At 39.0% G+C, this 8020-nt stretch overlaps 3 protein-coding genes across 3 annotated transcripts in view; 1 reads left to right on the top strand and 2 right to left on the bottom strand.

Moving 5' to 3' along the window:
* Positions 1–8020, bottom strand: part of LOC116732561 (muscle M-line assembly protein unc-89-like) — a 444643-nt gene that overhangs the window by 152937 nt on the left and 283686 nt on the right. The window lies entirely within an intron of this gene.
* Positions 1–8020, top strand: part of LOC116732604 (high affinity immunoglobulin gamma Fc receptor I-like) — a 218664-nt gene that overhangs the window by 117079 nt on the left and 93565 nt on the right. The window lies entirely within an intron of this gene.
* The window catches only part of LOC116732605 (high affinity immunoglobulin gamma Fc receptor I-like), a 185917-nt gene that overhangs the window by 102492 nt on the left and 75405 nt on the right, over positions 1–8020 (bottom strand). The gene's annotated exons all lie outside the window — the stretch shown is intronic.

Here is an 8020-nt window from a genome sequence, read left to right as displayed (position 1 = left end):
GTCCAAAATACTTTTTTTACTCCAGAATGCAGCCACAGTATGTCCACATTTTGCATATTGAGAGTCTAGAGGCTGATAATCTCCCCACTCAGCTCCTAGATCACTGTGGAAACTTTGAGTTTTATCTCAAAGCCACATGAATTACCGTATTTTCCGGATTATAAGTCGCTCCAGCCATAAAATGCATAAGAAATAAGTAAAATACATATATGTCGCATTTTTGAAGGAAATTTATTTAATAAAATCCAACACCAAGAACAGACATGTCATCTTGAAAGGCAATAAAAATAGAATAATTGTACGCTATGCTAACGTTACATGACACATGAACAGCGAACTGAGAACGTGTCTGGTATGTTAACATATTAAGAACAAGTTTACCAAACCATCCGTGTCACTGAAATCACTAAACGCCATGAAATCTTGATCCTCAGTGTCGTTTTTAAACAGCTCCGCTAATGCTGCGCTTCTACCACACACATTATCAACACAGGCCTAGAGCGCCCTCTTGCGGTTTAGTGTGAAAATAACATGTGATGTGATATAATAATGTGTGAATAATTTCACACATAAGGCGCTCCAGAGTATAAGTCGCACCCTGGCCAAACTATGAAAAAAACTGTGACTTATAGTCCGGAAAATACGGTAAATGACAGAAACTAATTTTCTCATTACATCTTTGATTCATTTTGTCCAGCTGTAGACAGTTAGACTCTGTCCAATCAGAGTCAGGTATTGTGTAGTTGGTGCTTTTAATCAGTTTTCAGTTAATTAAATTCAAGTCTATGGAACAAAAAATGTCACTAAAATCACTCTGTCCTTCTAAAATCTTTTAGAAAATTGTAAAAGTGCATCTAATCGTATCGCTTGTCAAATATCGTGATACATATTGTATCGTGATCAGAGGCTCCTTGAAGGATTCTTGAATTTCTGTCTAACTGTACTATGCCATGTTTTAAAAAAATGTCCCAAGTAACAATAAAATATTTCTGAAGAAAAAATCTTCTGCCACTCAAAGAAAACCACTGGGCACGTGTTGGAGCGCCGCCTGCGAGTGAAAGGTGGGGAGGCGGAGTAACAGAAACAGTAACTGGTACGTCACCTTATTGGTTGGATTTAATCGGTACGTTTGCATCCAAAACAAACCTGGCAACTAATAAACTGGACAGTTTGCTGTAAGTTTAGTGATATTTCCACAGTTGAGTCTTGGCTGGTCTTGAAATAAAATCCCGAGTCCTCAGGGCCCGAGACCGAGACGAGACCGAGACCATCAAGAAATAGTCCAAGACCAAGACCGGTCTCTAGAACTACAGCACCGTTCAGGAGGCGGTTCAAGCTGAAGTAGGAACATTTCTGCAGCTGCTGCAGGTCTGGACATGTTGGAGGGCGGATCCACTGAACCAACTGGAATCTAACAGAGTCTGAAGGATTACTGAAATGCTGATAAAATCCTGTGGTAAGTTGGAATCTTATTTTGTTTATTTTATTTTGGATTTAATAATGAATTAAATACATAATAAAGTAATTTATGCTTTTGCTAATAAAATAACAATAACGTAACAGAATCTGTTTAGTTTTCAGATAACTGAGCATTTTGCTTGTGGATGAATAAAAAGGACCTTCAGTAAATAATAAACCCTGTTCAGCTTTGACCAGTCTGGCTGTGTTTAAAATCTGATGTTTTAACCTCTGACTTTATCCATCATCTCCAAAATACTTGAAAAATAGAGTTTTATTTAGAGAAATTACAGTTTTTTAGATTTTATTTTAAACTGAAATAATTCTGCCATTTTGAAACAGCAGCTGTTTTTAGTGATGAAGAGGAGGAATCTTTATCCAACTGCTTTCTCTCTTATAGCTGCTAGTTCAGACACGCCGCTCAGGATCAGACAGGCTGTTTTCTTCGCTCCTCATGGCCGCTTTACTGCAGCTGCTGGCTTCGGTTCTGGTGTCAAACGTTTGGTACACATGTTCTGGTAAGTCCAACTAAACAGGAAAAAGACTTTAGAGACTCACACTAACCTTCTTTATGGAGGAAATGTTGATGTTTTTGGTTGATTTGTGAAACTTCAAAAAAGGTTGATTTCACCACTTTTTAAAATCTTGGTCACACAGGAACTGCTCTAATTCCAAAACTGCAACATCTAAACTCTTCAAACCTAAACTAAAGTATTCTCAACTAGTAGCAGAATATTTAAAACCATGTTTGGGATTCATGAAACATTTTTCTGATTTGTGAAACTTCACTTAACAGACGCTGCAGAAGATCTTTCCTTCCAGCAGCTGTTACAGTCTGCAATAACTATTTGAGGAATAAATGAGTTACACCAACATTTAGTTTCCCTTTGGGATTAATAAAGTGTTTATTATTATGATTATTATTATTATTATTATTATCTCCCAGGTGTAGTAAACAAGCTGCCCGTCTTGCTCAGGTTTCTTTGCTGCTGAAGGTGAATATTATATTTATTTGATGGATTTATTACTTTCACATTTCCACACTGAACAGTACAAATTTCCAGGCAACAAATGAAATCATCTAAACTGTCTGAACTTTGTTCACTGATGAAACTGATACTGGTAACAGCAGGAGGTCAGTGTGTGGGTCACACACTGACCAGTTTAACCATCAAAGATGACAATAGGAACCACAACATGCAGGTGTGGAAGCAAAATTATTGATAACAATTGTTTTATTATCTTAGATTGATTTAAACTATTTGATTGTTCATGTATATTGTTAGTCAGTCACCGTTAAAAGATGTATAAAAAAATCACTAATGACTATTATTACCAAAGGGTTTGAATACTTTTATTATTTTACTTATGCATATTAATATACCTCCAATGCATCAAAGACATACAGTGATATAAGTTGTTTTGTGATGCCCACAACAGTGTCTGAGTGACAAACTGTTTACAGCCCTGAAGTGAAAACTGGTTGAGCAGGATGAACTTAACCTGCATCTGAGTTTGCTAACAAACTCTGACAGCGATAAACTGATGGTTTTCCTCCCAACTGTCTTGGATACAGATGCGTCAGCTTGTTCACACTGAAGCTCATCTATTAACAGCCTCTGAGTTCCATGACACACAAATGTGTTCATGGTTAAATGTCGACACCTGAAGGCTGGAAACGTTTCCATCTGCTCATCATGACACCAGGCCTCACTGGCTGTTAGATCCTGGATGGATGGGAACCACAAACCTGCTAGAAACAGGAGATCAGGAACGGAGCAGAACCACTGAGACGGAGGAATGTCTTTGATATCTGACAGAAATCATCTCTAAATATTTACAAATTAAACTTCATAAACCAGAACCAGCAACAGACTTTATTGAGATCATTGTATTAAAATATTGTTAAATAGGTGAACAGACAATTTATCTATTTATTTTGTTCAACATCAAGATTTATTTATATAATTACATACTATAAAAGTTATTTATAATGCAGATTGTGTTAGTGAGACCAGCAGTCAGACTGCAGCATCTTACAGGAGGATAACAGAGGAAGATTTGGTCCTAGAGAATCTAGACCTCAAACTGGTGACCAGTTAAATAACCAGCCTGTCTGGTAACAAGGTTGAGTTTAAAACTCTTCTGTTTTTATATTCACTCGTTTATTTTTCAGAAAAGTAAGGCCTCCTAAAATGACATCACAACATGAAAACTTTAAGTTAAAAACCTTAAATATAATTGTATTTTTTTAGAAAGTCCTTTGAGTCTCAATGTTTCCAGAACAGCTGAGCTGAACCAGATTATTTCAATATTCTGTAACTTATTTCTGTTCCAACCAGATTATTCATCAGTGATTCTGTAAATTCAGAAACCAGAGTTTGGTCTTTAATTTCCTGTTTCCTCTCGTCCAGCTCAGGTCAACATCAGAGCAGAACCTGGACAGAACATCGTCCTACCATGTCAGGTTGCGAACAGCGGATCTATCAAAGTCGTAGACTGGACCCGGGATAATCTGGGTTCATATCGGGTTCTTCTGTACAGAAGCTCCCAGTTTGTCTCAGATCAACAGCATCCATCCTTTAAGGACCGAGTGGATCTGCAGGACAGACAGATGAAGGATGGAAACGTGTCTTTGGTTCTGAGGAACGCGGCGGCTGAAGACTCGGGAACATACAAGTGTCAAGTCGTTCAGAGTGGAGCAAAAAACATGAATTCAAATCCCAACTGCATCATCAACCTGGACGTTGCTCGAGGTGAGTCTGTCTGTCTGTCTGTCTGTCTGTCTGTCTGTCTGTCTGTCTGTCTCTGTCTGTCTGTCTGTCTGTCTGTCTGTCTGTCTGTCTGTCTGTCTGTCTGTCTGTCTGTTCAGCAGCTTCCTGCAGGGATCATGTTTTCTAAAATGTTCTTCATCCAAAGCTGGCAGTGGAGGAGATTATATAAGCTCTGTAATAATCTGATGGTTATGTTTTGCCTTTATTCTACTTAGAATAAAGTTGTAAGAATAAACGATCCTGTCTGAGTCGCGTATCCAGGGTTAGATGTTGTTTACTGCAGCTGCTCAGGAGTCTCACTGTCTCCATTGTTCAGTTTCTCCTCCTCTGTCTAAAACTGTTGGGTCGTCAGCTGATGTCAGAGTCCAAACAGAACTCAGTCTGAGTTTTGGATCCTCAGTTCTCATGTCATGGACTCGGTGTCAGATGATCCTGACTGAGGGATTTTCACCTAACAGAGATTTGCAGTTCATTTTACCACATCATGAGCCAAAATGTTAACATGTTCAGTGGAGAGAGACTGATGGTTTGTCCAGTCAGATCCGGATCCTTCTGGATCCCTTCAGACCTGAACCAGTTCATCTGAGAGCAGCTGACCTCTGAGCCGTCCAGAACCGACTGGGCTCCATGTCTGAGCTGAAGGCAGGACAGCGGCAGGGCAGAGAGACGGTCAGTTTAACTTACAGATACAAACAGCATCACATGGTCTGAGAACAGAGGAGAGGTGAGACAGGATGTGAGTCATGGAGGTAGAGGAGGTAGAGGTTAGTCCATGACTAGTCCAGGTTCAGAGATCCTGGCTGAGTGACTTTCCCTCTGATGCTCTGAGTTCATCAAGTCCTGATGGTTATTTATGTTTCTGCTCCAAGAGAACAGGAGGCAGACAAAATGACACAATTATCACACATGGATTGACGATTGATTTTGGCACATCAGCTGAAGGATGAGGCCAGATGTTGGCTGATGTTCTGGTCTGTCCACTGCTCTGCTGATAAACTGACAGGCTGGCCGTCCAGGGAAGTTGCTCATCAAGCCAAGAGATTTCCTGGACCTGGAATCTGAATGGATCATGTTCAGGGTCTGTTTCAGATGCTGGTTAAAGATATTAAAGATATTAAAGATATTAAAGATGGTTTCTGTAGTTGAACTGAGGGAAGGACGCCAGAGACGGTGGAGGCTGTGGAGCTCCAGACGTCCCTGCTTGGTTCTGTGTGATAAAACCAGAATAGATGCTGATCATGTGGTTGAACAAGCAGAAACTCAGGTGATGTTGTGGAAAATCCCTCCCTGCACAACCAAAGAAAGAGCTGAGTTGGCTTTCAGCATCGAGTCGATCTGGTTTCCACTGACAGCCTCCCTGTGTTTGTCCTTCAGTCTCTGCCTGACGCTTCGTCTCTCTGCTGCTTCTCCTCCACAGAGTCGAGGATATTTAAAGGCACAGGAAGCAAAGCTGGACCTTCTGGACGCGTGATCGGACTGACACTTCTTCTTCTTCTTCTTCTATTTAAAGACTGATTTAGGTTTAGTTGTTTTTAAAGGATAAATTGTTCAGTGAGATTCTGCTTCACTCCAAACAGCCTGTTGGCTTTTTCTTGATTTCTTTCAAATGTTCTGCATGTTTAGAGTTACGTTGTTTGTAAAGTTGTATGTTTTTCATATAAATGTATATAAAATGCTTGTGTATATACATTTATATGTAGCGGTGCTTTTCTGTATTTTTATTGTCCAGTTAACAGGCCCACTGCTGTTTTCTGGGGTCAAAGTTTTTATTTGTAATTCTCATTTGACAAGTTTCTTTCTGTTGTTCATGTTTATGTTGTCAAACCAAAGTTAATTCTGTTAATACAGTCGGGAATAAAACCCGTTTTTCAGCTGGATGCGTTCGGCTCATTCAGACATTTATGTTTGATGTGTATTAATAATTTGGATGATGGTAAAATGTTTCATGCTAGTTTCCCAGCTTATTGTTTTATGATGTAAAGCTGTTTCAGTGGTTTTCTCTGCAACATGTTGCCCACTGTGTTACTATGGTTGGTCTTGTTACCAACTGAAAGTCTGAAGATTTTAATTCAACCTTAAAGTATTTTGATTTTGTTTCCAGTGATGCAGAACGACTTCCTGCTGGTTTTCCAGAAGTTGCTGTCAGGCTGCAGGTTAGAACATGTTGAATCATTTTGCTTTTCCTGTTGCTGCCTGCATGAACTCATGTGTTCACCAATCATTCATCCACCTTTCCAGGGAATTTCCTAAGCAAACGCAACATTTTGTTGAATTGCCCAAAGCCGTTTTTAGGCCAAAGCAGCAACAGGTATTATGAAGCTGCAGCTCCTCCGGTCAACTCGGTCCTCTTCCTCATCTTCATCACCTCTTGTGATTTCTACGTTCTGGTTCAATTTGAAAAGTTTGGGTCGTTACTCATGGCTGGAGCAGTCGGACCGTCAGACGCCATTTACCCAAAAACATAAAAAATAAACTAATTAATAACATTTTATTTTTCTTACCTGCAACAGAAACAAAACTTCCAACTGGGTTTAAACATCTGAACACTAAAGCAAATAAATCCAGTTTTTACATTATTTAGATTTAATAATTAAAAGCAGATTTGTGTAAATTAAAATCTGCTGTTAGTAAAACTCAGGCAGAGAAACTGATGAAAGATGAATTATTTGCTTCATGCCTAATATTTTCAGGAAAATGTGTAATTATCAAATCATTTCATTTCCTGAATGTTCTGGTTCCGGTCCCGGTTCTGGAGCTGCTGTGTGTTTTCCCCACCTAGTGGCGGAGAGCTGATATTACAGCTCAGCTGATGTTTCTGTTCTCCAGGAGAGAAACTGCAGAGACTGAGGTGGATGAGAACATGTTACCCCATAACATGAACGTATACAACTCATCTTTAATTAAAGTATCAATAATAATAAATATACATGTGAATAAATTGCTGCCTACAGGGCAATTACAGAATGAAAGTAAAAACAGGGAAATATTTCATCATTTCATATATAAATGAGTCAAAGAGCCTCGTCTGTCATCCTGTCTGCAGGTCTGAGGCTTTGTTAGCATGTTTTCTATCATTCTTATAGCCTGATAGGAAACCTGGTCCAACCTGGCAACCCACATTAATAAAATGGTGAAATAATATTGACCACAAAACACTATTTATAAAGATATCAACATCTTTTCTACACAATCCTAACAAACGTTTTTAATGTTGAAATAATAATAAACTGTTTCTCTTCCCAATATTAATGAATGAATGAGTTAATTTATTTGTGACTGTTATTCTCTTTTCAGTCTCTGAGTTTCAACATTTATCACTTCATGTTCAGGATTATCTGGCAACTGATTCCATCCTTAAGATGAAAATAAAGTTCTGACTGAAAAATAAAAGTTTACAAGAATCCATAGAAATCTGTTTTCTGAATCATTCAGCTGCTCATCTCTTCAGGATTCTGGATTATAATCTGGACATCTACACATCCTGTTTTGGAGCCTTTGACTAGGACAAGCTGCTTTAGTCCAGATGTTCCAGATGCTGAGCCTCTTTCTCACCCAGTTTGTTTCTGTCAGCTGAGTTGTAATAACAGCTCTCCACCAGTAGGTGGCAGCAGGAGGCTGTATGACTACCAGCTGATGGAGTCACGTGACTCTGCTGCTCTTCTGGTGAATAATCCTCAGAAAATCTGTGCAGCTTCATCATCACAGAGTCACTAAATACATAATTATAGACATAAATCACACAGAAAAACTAGAAATAGAAAAGAAGGAGACTTGAGATTCATGACACA

The sequence above is a fragment of the Xiphophorus hellerii genome, chromosome 14 (genome assembly GCF_003331165.1).
Source record: "Xiphophorus hellerii strain 12219 chromosome 14, Xiphophorus_hellerii-4.1, whole genome shotgun sequence".
NCBI classification, from domain to species: Eukaryota; Metazoa; Chordata; class Actinopteri; order Cyprinodontiformes; family Poeciliidae; genus Xiphophorus; species Xiphophorus hellerii.
The sequence above is the reverse complement of the archived record's forward strand: the minus strand, read 5'-3'. Positions and strand labels throughout refer to the sequence as shown.